Raw genomic sequence first — 10,965 nt, 5'->3', positions numbered from 1 at the left:
ATGAAAGGGGCCGGCGAGAGGCTGGGGGCTTCTGTCTGCGGTAATGAAAGTTTCTGAGTTGATAGTGGTTGTGGGTGCACATCTCTCTATGTTCTAAATGGAATTGCACTTTAATGAGTGAACTCTATGGTATGTGAAGTGTATCTCAATAAATCCCTTGTCTTTTTTTTTTTTTTTTTTTTTAAGATATTGTCTGGGAGGCAGATGACGTCCCCATTGGACAGTCCTGGTGCAGGCGAGGCCCGGAAGCTTCCCGGCCAGTGTCTTAACCTCTCTGATGTCCCATTTCTTCAGGCATGAAAAGAGTTGAACACTGTTTGCCTTGCTGGGCTGTCTGGGCTTCTTTGGCAAGGAGTAAAAACCACCCTACGAACCACCTGGGGCAGAGCAGACACAGGCAACCCCGTTCCTCAAACAGCAGCCCTGGCGACTGTTACAGGCGCTGCAGCTAAGAGTGACGAACGCGGTGACCGTCCTCGTGCCACGGAGGATTATTCCACCGCCCCCGCCCAGCCTCGGCATCCCAAGCCTCCCGTGGGGTGAGGAGATGATCTGATTCATGCAGGAGAAATGAAACTAGGAACCCCCACTCTCCCGATGCCCCCCAAGGGATTAGGGAGGGGGAGATTCGGGGGGGACAAGGAGGGCAGGCCCCCAAACTTGGGCAGTGACAGCACCAGCCAGGAGCCCCAGCACCAGGTCTTCACGCCAGTCCCGAGGGCGGGCGGCTGGAAGCATTTCTGAGTTTCTGAGCTGGGTCTCTGGCAAGGGGCACTGGGCAGCCACAGCAGGTGGAGAGCTCAGACCAGCTTGGTGTGAAGGATAGAGAGCAAAGCGTCCGGTGCCCAGCCTTTGAGATCTCACGGCCCATGGACTGCTGTGGGGACAAACAGGACCAGCGGAAGGTGGCCAGGAAGCTCTGCATCGCTAACAGCCACCACACTGGGCGAGAGGCCCTGCCAATGTTTTTAACCAAAAAGCCACCGACACCCTCTGTCCTGTTCCTGCTCTACCCAGGGGAGGGGGGAGGGGCCGGGAGGGGCGTCCATCAGAAACCAGCCCCTGCAGTGGACACATGAGAACAGCTTTAGCAACTGATGACGGTCCCATTCTTGGCGTTGAAGAATCGCATTACCGTCAGGCACCACATAAAACACGAGAACAAAACTCCTATCCATGTCTAAAGAGTTGGAGGAGAGCGATTCCTGTCCTTGAAGAGTCTTTGAACACCTTCATCTTGGGACACCCTTTCCAGAGAAACCAAAGCCATGAGCACATGCATTCTGCCACGTGTCACGAAGCCAAGGGGCCAGGTCCCTGCGGATGGAGGCGGGGAGGCAGCGATCAGGGGCCCCGCAGCGGATGCCTTGGTAGCAAGTGTCCTGCCACCCGCATCTACCCCAGGGAGAGTTTCTCCTCTTTCTCAGCCCAATCCAAGTACTGGGTCTGCAAAGAAACTCTCCTTGAAGTCTGGGAGGACAATGAGGGCTGTCGGTACCTTGTGATTTAGCCCCTGGACCGCTGTGAGAACAGATGGGACCAGAGCGGAAGTGTGGCCAGGAAGCTCTGCATCCCTAAGCCATCACACTGGGTGAGAGGCCCTGCCCATGTTCTTTTGTTTGTTTGTTTTGTTTTGTTTTTTGAGACAAAGTCTCACTCTTGTCCCCCAGGCTGGAATGCAATGGCGCAATCTCCGCTCACTGCAACCTCTGCCTCCCAGGTTCAGCCTCCCGAGTAGCTGGGATTACAGGTGCCTGCCACCACACCCAGCTAATTTTTGTATTTTTTTTAGTAGAGATGGGGTTTCACCATGTTGGCCAGGCTGCTCTACAAACTTCTGACCTCAGGTGATCCACCTACCTCGGCCTCCCAAAGTGCTGGGATTACAGGTGTGAGCCACCATGCCTGGCCTGCATGGCCCTGCCTATGTTTTTAACCAAAAAGCCACCGACGCCCTCTGTCTTGTTCCTGCTCAGGACACTGGAAGGTGTGATAAATCACCACCACATGGGAATTCTGCACCAATATCTTAGATCACACCAGATTTCTGCACAAAGCGTAAGGACACTGGGTGGGGGTCGGGGGTTGGGGGGGGGGATGTCACTTCTGAGGCCGGCCTGTCGCTAAGCTCAGCCACTTTTCTTCCCTGTTCCGTCACTTAAGTCCCCTCCTGGAGTTTACAACCCTGACCTGCCACCCTCACCAGGATCATGACGGAGCCAAGACGCACCCGCGGCCGACCTCCCAGAGTGATGGCTTTCTGGTTATGTCTACACGTCATGGAGGAACCTTCTAAAGGAGTTTCAGGAAGTTTATGTTTGGAAGCTGCGATTGTCACTTTCGTTCAAGGCCCAGCTTTATAATGGGAAACAGACACCTCACAGAAGTGCCAGGAAGGGGTCTGCTTTGAAACGTGTTCAAATAAAAGGACCGAGGAGAGCCTAGTTCTTATAAATATCGTAAAGGCACTTTGTTATTGACGGCGCCTGCCTCAGATTCGCTGTGGACTTGCAAGCCCCAAACTCATCCTGCCCCTAGGTGGCCGGGGAACCCAGCCCTTCTGCCTCCACACTTTGTTTTTCTTTTCTTAAAAAAAAAAAAAAAAAAAAAAAAAGCCGTAATGAGATGCACATTTAACAACATGTTTAGCTAATTGAATCTGTCCACGGCATAGCCCAATCCGGGCGCTGAGAGATAAGTCGGTCACCTGGAGCATGCCACAAAAAGGAGAGAAGACAAAGCCAGCAGCTAATAGAAATTGTTAATTGGGGAGGACGCCCCTAACCACGTCAGATCAAAGACGCAGATGGACTCTTCCCACCAAATGAATTCGCCTTTGAGCTCTTGGCGTTGGGTTCAGCACTCCCTATTATCAACTGGAAAGCAAAACGCTTTGTTTTGCCTGAAAGACGTTCCCAGATGGCACGTTCCCCTGCGTGCACCCCCTCGGTTGTGAGTCTGAAGGCATCGCGATCATCACCATCGTCAATCCGGATGGCCCAATCGCATCGAATCCAGCCTGTGTGAAAACACTTCACTTCTGACCTCCTTAACACCAGAGCCACCCCACACACCGCACACTGCACTTACCCTGGAGCGAGCGGGCGTGTCTGCCAGCGCCCATCCCCTGTGGCGTGTGGCTGCAGAAGGACAGCTGCCCCGTGCCCCGGCTCCACACCCCAGGTGCCCGCAGCGGCAGCAGCGAGTTAGGCCTGCGTCTCCGCACACTGGCTGGCTCTGGGCTGGGAAGTTTCAAGTTCCAGGCGGTCTGCATTCCCTTCTCCCCCTTCACACACTTAACCCTACCTTGTCTGGTCAAGAGAGATCCAGACAAAATCAACCTTCTGCGTCAAGAGCCGCGTCCGGCTGCCTCAGAGGTACAGAGTCTGTTTCTGGCTCCACCTGGCTTTCACCATAAACTACAACCAGCGGCCAAGACCCCAGATGCTGCGGCTTTGCAAGGGTGAGCGGGTGTTTCCTAACCCACTGGGCTTTTTTCCTCCTAGGCAGCAGAGGGGTGCACCTGCTCCAAGGAATTCAGGATGTCCAGCCCTCTGGTCTCTGGGGGGGTCACCCTCGGTGGGGGTTCCCCTGGAGAGTTTAACACTCAGACCCCAATCCAGGCTCAGCAAGGGGCACTGGTTGAGGGGGGGATTTCCAGCCCACTTCTCAATTCCGTGTGGGGACCCTCAGCCAGCCTTTGTGCTTTCAGAGCCCTGGTTTCCTCGTTCGTAGGAGATAAACAGCACCCAAAACTGAGCTGCAGCCACTGAGGCAGGCTACTGCCGGGCGGAGTGCAGGTGCATCAGTGATCCTGCCTGCCTTCCCCTGAGCCCTGAGCCGCCGTTCCATCCACTTAAGGCGTCCTGGGCTCTTATGAGCTTCCAGGGAAGCCGAGTCACAGGAATTTAATCATGGCCAAAATTTAGCCAATAAATAGCTACTGAGCGGCTTCATGCAGGATGGGGAGATGTGAGGCGTGGGTGCAGGAGGAGGCGTGGGCAAGTACCCCGAGGGCAGCAACAGGCCACGCCTTCTCAGTTAGGTCTGGAAGGCAGATTCGCAGCACCTTTTCCCACTTTCTACTTTCCTGTATTTTTGAAGTTTGCTACAATGAGCATACATTGCCTTTATAATCAGAAAACAGACATTTAAAAACTGTTTCAGAAGCCCGTCCTGACCGCCCCCTCATTTTCCCCAGACCCTCCTTCCATTGCTTCCACACTGCTGTTTTCACACTTGCCTTCTGATGGGCACCTCCCACGGCCCGAGCACCCCAGTTTCACACTCGCCTTCTGACGGGCACCTCCCACTGCCTGAGCGCCCCAGCAGCCCCCTTTACTCCCCTGAAGCAGGTGTGGCCAGTGAGCCTCTGGGAGGGAGATGTGCCTGTCCTTACGGGGCCTCCGGCCTGAGCGTTCCCCGTGCCTACACAAAAACCGGCTCTCGCTTCCTGGAAGCTTCTAGAAAGGCCCCAGCGCTGTGGTCGGAACACAGAGTCCCAGCATACCGGTTGGTGCACCCTCAGCCGCCCCTAAGTGACGGGTCTGACCTCGAGAACATGTGGGTGGGGCAGGGTCCACCCGAGTGACGCACTCCCCCCTCGAAGCCCCAGGCTGCTAGGACACCATCCCATTCTTTTGGGGGCTTCGTACAGGTCGTTGACCCCAGGAGGGCAGGAACGGCACCAGGTTGGGAGTCTGCAAGTGTGTGTGGGGTGTGACATTCATCTCACATGCACAGAGCACACAAGGAGTAAACAATTCTCATCCTTGGGTACTTCTCTTCCTGTTTTTTAAATTGAGGTGAAACTCACTGCACATAAAATTAACGTTTTAAAGTATGACACTGTAGGTGGCATGAGGCGCATGCTGTACTATGCCCTCTGTTTACTTCCAAAGCGTTTTCATCATCCCCCAAAGGCCACCCAATGACTGCCCATCCCCTCCAGCGCCAGACAACCACCCATGGGCCCCCATCTCCGCAGACCCACCTGCTCTGCCATGTCACAGGCATGCAGGTGGCCATGTGTGGTCCTCGCGTCTGGCTTCTTCCACTTCCATGATGTTCTCCAGACTGGCCCACACTGCAGCACGGATGAGGCCGTCATTCCTCTCTGGCTGAGTCATACTCCTTGGTGGGGAGAGACCCCATGTTGGGTAAGCAGGCATCAGTCCACCCAAGGACATCCGGGTTGAGTCCACCTTTTGGCCATTGGGGGAACTCTAGAGATAGAAGTGCCATTTTCACCCCGACCCACGGTGCTCCCCCAAAGTTTGAGCTGGAACCACCCACCTCTCAACGTGTCCAGACGGCCCTATTCCTCCAGCATTTCCGAGAACGCGCCTGGCACACATCGTCACCTGGTCTCGATCCCATGGAGGGACCCTGGGGTTGCTTCTATCATTGCTCAACGTTTACCGTCTCTGCACATGGCTCAGGAAGAAGGTGGGGTGGGGAAGAGAGATCTCTGGGTGATCAGGTTGTCTCGGGGCTCAGGACGCTGCTCTCAGTGTTGGTTGACATTGGTAGATTCCAATTTCTGGAGCCTCTGGCGGCTCAGATGAAATATCTAAAGTTGGCACAAATGCAGCCGTCCCCCAGCAGGGCCCCATCACCCTCAGGAAAGCCAGGGCATCTAGCAGGGAGCTGGGCAGCTCCATCACCCTCAGGAAAGCCAGGGCATCTAGCAGGGAGCTGGGCAGCTCCATCACCCTCAGGAAAGCGGGGGGGTCTGGGCAGCGGGGAGAGTCCCCTGTCATATTTTGGACATCCTGTGGACATCTGTTATTTGTGCAGAAGCATCTACATAAGATAGAAGCAATGTTTCGTGGAAGTTTCTTACAAACTTACACCAAGGACAGAGGGTCCTAGAGGAATTGAGGGGCTTGCTGTCCACTTTAAGTGGAGGGAATTCTTTTATTCCTTTACTGTCACTAAAGGTTGGATTTCAGAGCAAGCACTCAAGCGCATGGAGGAAGATGAGGGAGGGAAGATGGGAAGAGAGTGAGGAAATGTGGGCATCCAGTTCCCTGGCTGCGCTCTCAGGGGACCCTGGGGGACCAGCTGCTTAACAGGCAGATGGCTCTGTGAGTCACCGTCAAAGTGAGGACGTGGCTGAGCCCAGTTAACACTCAGGGCGCCCATGCACAGCTGGAGCCTGTGCACTCTCTTGGTGACAGCAGTGACCACATGGTGTCCTCCTGCAGGAACCACATGGCTGGCTTTTATTCTCTCTATCCTTGGGCAGAAAGAGGAGGCAGAAGCGATGAGTCCTGCCCTTCTACCTTTGAGTAAGTCAGAAATGTTTTCATAAGATAAAAGTTACAACTGAAAGAAACAGCAGGTCTGGGCATAAAAATCCTGCATTTTCAGCCTCGAGTGTGTGTGAGAGAGTGGGAGCTCAGGGTGTCTCTCCTGGGGGCCATGAAGCAGGAACAAAGGGCTGTGGGGCTGATGCCGGCCCCACTTCACATCCGTGTGCTGGGGCTGCCACAGCAAAGTGCCACAAACCGGGGGGTCCGTGTGATAGAAATTCACCCTCTCCCTCGCTGGAGGCTGAGTCTGAGAGTCAGTTGTTCCAGGGCTGTGCACCCTCTGAGGGCCCCAGGGAGGCCCTTTCCCACCTCCTTCAGCTCCCAGTGGCTCCCGGGGTGGGCAGCTGCGTGTTCAGAGCTCCCAGGTGTCTCCAGGGCTTAGCCAAGGCTGACACCCTGGTTTGGCACTAGGACTCTGATTAGGCATTTTGGACAAAGCATTTCCTCCACGGGGCAGACACAGAGCACACCCGTGGGTAATGGCATGCTCAACTTTTTAGAAGAGTCACCGGTCAAACACTGGCCACCCAAGTGAGAATCAGTGAGATTGCAAAGTGGTTGTCATTAGTGAGGGTGTCAGATGGCCTGGCATGTTTAAGTAACCAAAAGCAAGTCCTTCTCATACCTCGCATCTTAGAGGGGACATGCCAGTGCTGGTTAGAATTAAAACCCAAAGCAGGTCATTGATTCTGATAGGAGTGCCCTGACCCCAGGATCATTAAGAAGGGTTTCAGGGAGGAAAAACAGATGATATTGTCTGTCCCTGGTCCAAATCCATCCCCACTTCCATAGGAATTTTGTGCAGGTCTTTTATATGCTGCTATATTTTATATCTGTTGCTGTGTTGCTACACACCCAAAACTTAATGGCTTAAAGAGCAAAACTCACTTTTTATCTCTCACAGACTGTTAGCCAGGAAAGTGGGAAGTGCTCAGCAGGGCGGTTTTCCTCAGGGTCTCTCATGTGGTCTTATGTCAGCTTGGGCTGCATCACCTGAAGGCTCAACTGGGGCTGGTGGCTCCCTCACGAGGCGGGTGGGCTGGTGCTGGCTATTGGCTGAGGGCCCCAGTTACTCTCCAGGGCCTGCCTGATGTCCTCACAGCATGGTGGCCAGCTTCTTCTAGAGTGAGTGAGCCAACAGGCCAAGTGGAGGCTGCAATGACATTATAATCCAGCCTCAAGGGGAAGTCACACGTTGACCACCACCACACTCTATGCTGAGCACACAGACCAGCCCTGCTGTGTGGGAGGGGAGCACACACAGACAAATACAGGAGTTGGGGGGTCACTGGAGCCATCTGGGAGGCTTGCCACCATCACCTGTCCTGTTCCCTAAATGACCTGCATCCCCAGGTTTCCTATTCTTAGCATTGTGTGCCACCTTGAGGGGCTGGGGATGAGAAAAAGTATTGTTTTCAGACAGAAAGCGTCTCTTTTATATTTAGCAGCCCTTCCTTTAGTTTATCTCTTCCCTCTCTTATTTTATTTAAAAGTAGCAAGAGGCCAGGTGTAGTGGCTTATGCCTGTAATCCCAACACTTTGGGAAGCTGAGGCAGGTGGATTGCTTGAACCTAGAAGTTTGAGACCAGCCTGGGCAACATGGCAAAACCCCATCTCTATTTTATAATATTACTATTTAAAATAAATAAATAAATAAAATAAAGTACAAGATATGCCACCCTCAGTGCCCTCCTTGCAAAGCTTGCTAGCTTGATCATTCAGCTCATTGGGCCACTTTCTACATTACTGCAGTCCATGGTCTTGCTAATAGAATAAGAGCCCCTATTTCTGGAGGGGTTTGACTAAGCATTCTTTCCTGAAGTCTCCTGAAGCTGTAGTATTGCATCAGCTGGAGTTGCAGTCTCATTTGAAGGCCTGACTGGGGTTGGAGGAGCCACTTCCCAGGTCACTCCATCACACACTGGCCAGTGGTGCTGCTGGCCAGAACTCAGTTCTCTCCAAATGGACCCTGCCATGAGGCCACTTGAATATCACAGCATGGGGCTGGCTCCCCTCGGAGTGGACAGCCCGAGAGACCAAGACAGAAGCTGTGGTACCTTGTACAGCTCAGTCACGGAAGTTACACGCTGTCAGCTCTGCCACGTTCCACGGGTCACATGCATCAGCCCTGAGTCAATGTAAGAAGATGATAAACCCCAGGAGGCGTGGGTCAGTGGGTTATTCTTGGAGGCCACAGAGCTGTCTCAGCATTGTCCCAGAGGGGGATTCAGTGACAGGGCCAAAGGGATTCCAATGACTCAACCCAAGAATGACCAGATTAGACAGGACTGATCAAGATAAGATGATGAAAGGCCGGCTGACATGACACATGTGACAGGCCCTGGGCAGAGTCCCTGGATTGAAATCTCCACCCCAGCACTTCCCACCTGGGGTTTGGGCTTTATCCATTGGCAAGGCAGAGATAATAGTGAAACCCAGCCTTCTCCCACCCGTGTGCTGGATGATCAAAGGAGCAAACAGAAAAAAAAAAACAGGAAAGTGCCAAAGAGTCACACTATTATCATTTATTTTTGTTATTAGAATGATAAATCCCTTTAGAAATAGCTTTCTTGGATATAGTTAACATACTATACATTTCACCTATATGAAGTGTACAATTCACCAGTATTTAGTCTATTCAGAGTTGTGTGACCATCATCATTATAGAATAAGGTCTTATTGATGCTTGAGAGATGATGATGATGATGATGATGATGATCATGATGATAATGATGGAGACAGAGTCTGCTCTGTCCACCAGGCTGGAGTGCAATGTTGCTATCGTAGTTTACTGCAGTGTCCACTTCCTGGGCTCAAGTGATCCTCCTGCCTTAGCTTTCCGAGGACTCCAGGCATGAGCCACCACACCCAGCCGAATTTTTTTTTTTTCTTTTTTTTTAGTAGAGGTGAGGTTTTGCTATGTGGCCCAAGCTGGACTCGAACTTCTGACCTCAAGCAATCCTCCTGCTTTGGCCTCCCAAAGTGCTGGGATTATTTTTAGACCACAATGAAAAGTTCCAGTTGGTGTTACAGGAAGCAAGCCAGGGAACACTTGACCCCCAGGCTCTAGGAACCATCAAGGTCAAGCTAGAAAAGGGCATCGGCAAGAAGGGGTGTCTGGAGGCGTCAGGGCTGCGCTGTCTGTGCAGAGAGAATTCCACTGTGTGGAGCAGCTACGCTCCCTTGGGGTGGCTGGGTATGAGGGCTATGGCCTGTCCTCGAGGGTCCCACCTCTTCCCCAACTCCCAAGATTCAGGGGGTAGGACTTCCCCTGGAACCCTGGAAAGCAGGGAGCACCGACCGCCCATGGACGCCAGGAAGGAGGGAGTGTTGCTGCCTTTGGACCCTGAGAAGGAAGGAGCATTTCTGCCCGTGGATGCCGGGAAGGAGGGACCACCAGCCACCTGTGGACCCTGAGAAGGAGGAAGCATTGCTGCCCGGGGACCCTGAGAAGGAGGGAGCATTGCCACCCGTTTACGCGGGGAAGGAGGGAGCATTGCTGCCCGTGGTCCCTGGCTGCGTGCCCTCCCCTTGTCTCCTCCACCCAAGAGCGAAGTCGAAGCTGTTTTTCCAAAGCTCTGTCTCCCCCACCTCCTCCAGCTTCCCTCTAAGAGTTCCTGTTGGTGTCCTCCGCCCCCAGTCCACAGTCCAGGAGCCAAGAATTCGTGGCAGACCCCGAGCCACAGCTCGCCAAATCATTCGCTCATTGTTAGACATCTGGGGTTTTCAACTTTCTGTTTTCATAAAGGACAAGCTAAGTGCCCCTGGGCAGCGGCTCCTCTGGAGCTCCAGTCTGAGAACGTTGGGGGTGAAATTCTGTTCTCAGCTCCGCCCCTGCCCAGGCTGCTTTACCATCCCACGAGAGGCTGGAGTTGGAAGCCCCTTGACGTCCCGGCCTCCATGGGCATGAGCATCCCGAGCACCCAGACCTCGGCTTCTCAGTATCGTGTTCCATTCAAAGTGGCCAGGACTCCTGGGAGAACTGGCCAGCTCCAACCTGGGCAGGGAAAACACCAGAGACTTGTAGGAGATCGCGACCCTCTGGGGCTACGAGGCCGCACCAGAGCACTCAGGAGCCTGCTTGATGGGGAGGGTGGGGCAGTGGGAGCTGACGGTGCCAGGAGATGGCCTGGGGCACAAGCGGCCCCACAGCTCAGGCTCAGACAAGCAGTTGGAAGCCTGGCGCGTGTGTATGTTCCCATGGCTTTAAAGGACCCCCCACAGAACACGGATTAATCATAATAGAGAGAAAGGACAACGTTGCAGGGGAGCCTGCAGACACGGCATCAATTAAACCGTCAGCGTTCACGTCACCAGAGACAGCCCAGGGTGAGATTTTACACCCGCTGCCAGGACACCTGCGGAAGCGCAGCCTCACCCCCTGCTGTCCCTGCCCACCCAGGATCTCATCACCAGGAATCCACAGGCAAAGCAGTTCGAGTGCCCACAGCACGGAGGGGCCAGGAGCCTGCACAGGCTGACAGAGATGGAGGAGAGACGGCGGCTTGGGGGAGGGTGTGACACCCTCAGACTCCGCTCTCAGAACCTAGTGGGGACAGTGACCAGGCTGCAGTGGGGCCTCGCAGGGACCTGTCCATTCCCTGATTCTGACGGTGCTGAGGGCTTGTGAATGTCCTTGTGTGGAGGA

The 10,965-nt window shown here is 53.9% G+C and overlaps 1 long non-coding RNA gene across 1 annotated transcript; it reads left to right on the top strand.

The window, feature by feature from the left end:
• The first annotated feature begins 3,097 nt into the window (after window positions 1-3,097).
• LOC129015415 (uncharacterized) lies at window positions 3,098-4,779 on the top strand. The gene is made up of 2 exons (XR_008494581.1): window positions 3,098-3,463; window positions 4,658-4,779. It is a non-coding gene; the product is annotated as an uncharacterized LOC129015415 (long non-coding RNA).
• Window positions 4,780-10,965: the final 6,186 nt, after the last annotated feature.

This window comes from Pongo pygmaeus, chromosome 18 (assembly GCF_028885625.2).
Source record: "Pongo pygmaeus isolate AG05252 chromosome 18, NHGRI_mPonPyg2-v2.0_pri, whole genome shotgun sequence".
NCBI classification, from domain to species: Eukaryota; Metazoa; Chordata; class Mammalia; order Primates; family Hominidae; genus Pongo; species Pongo pygmaeus.
This window is presented reverse-complemented; position numbering and strand designations above follow the sequence as displayed.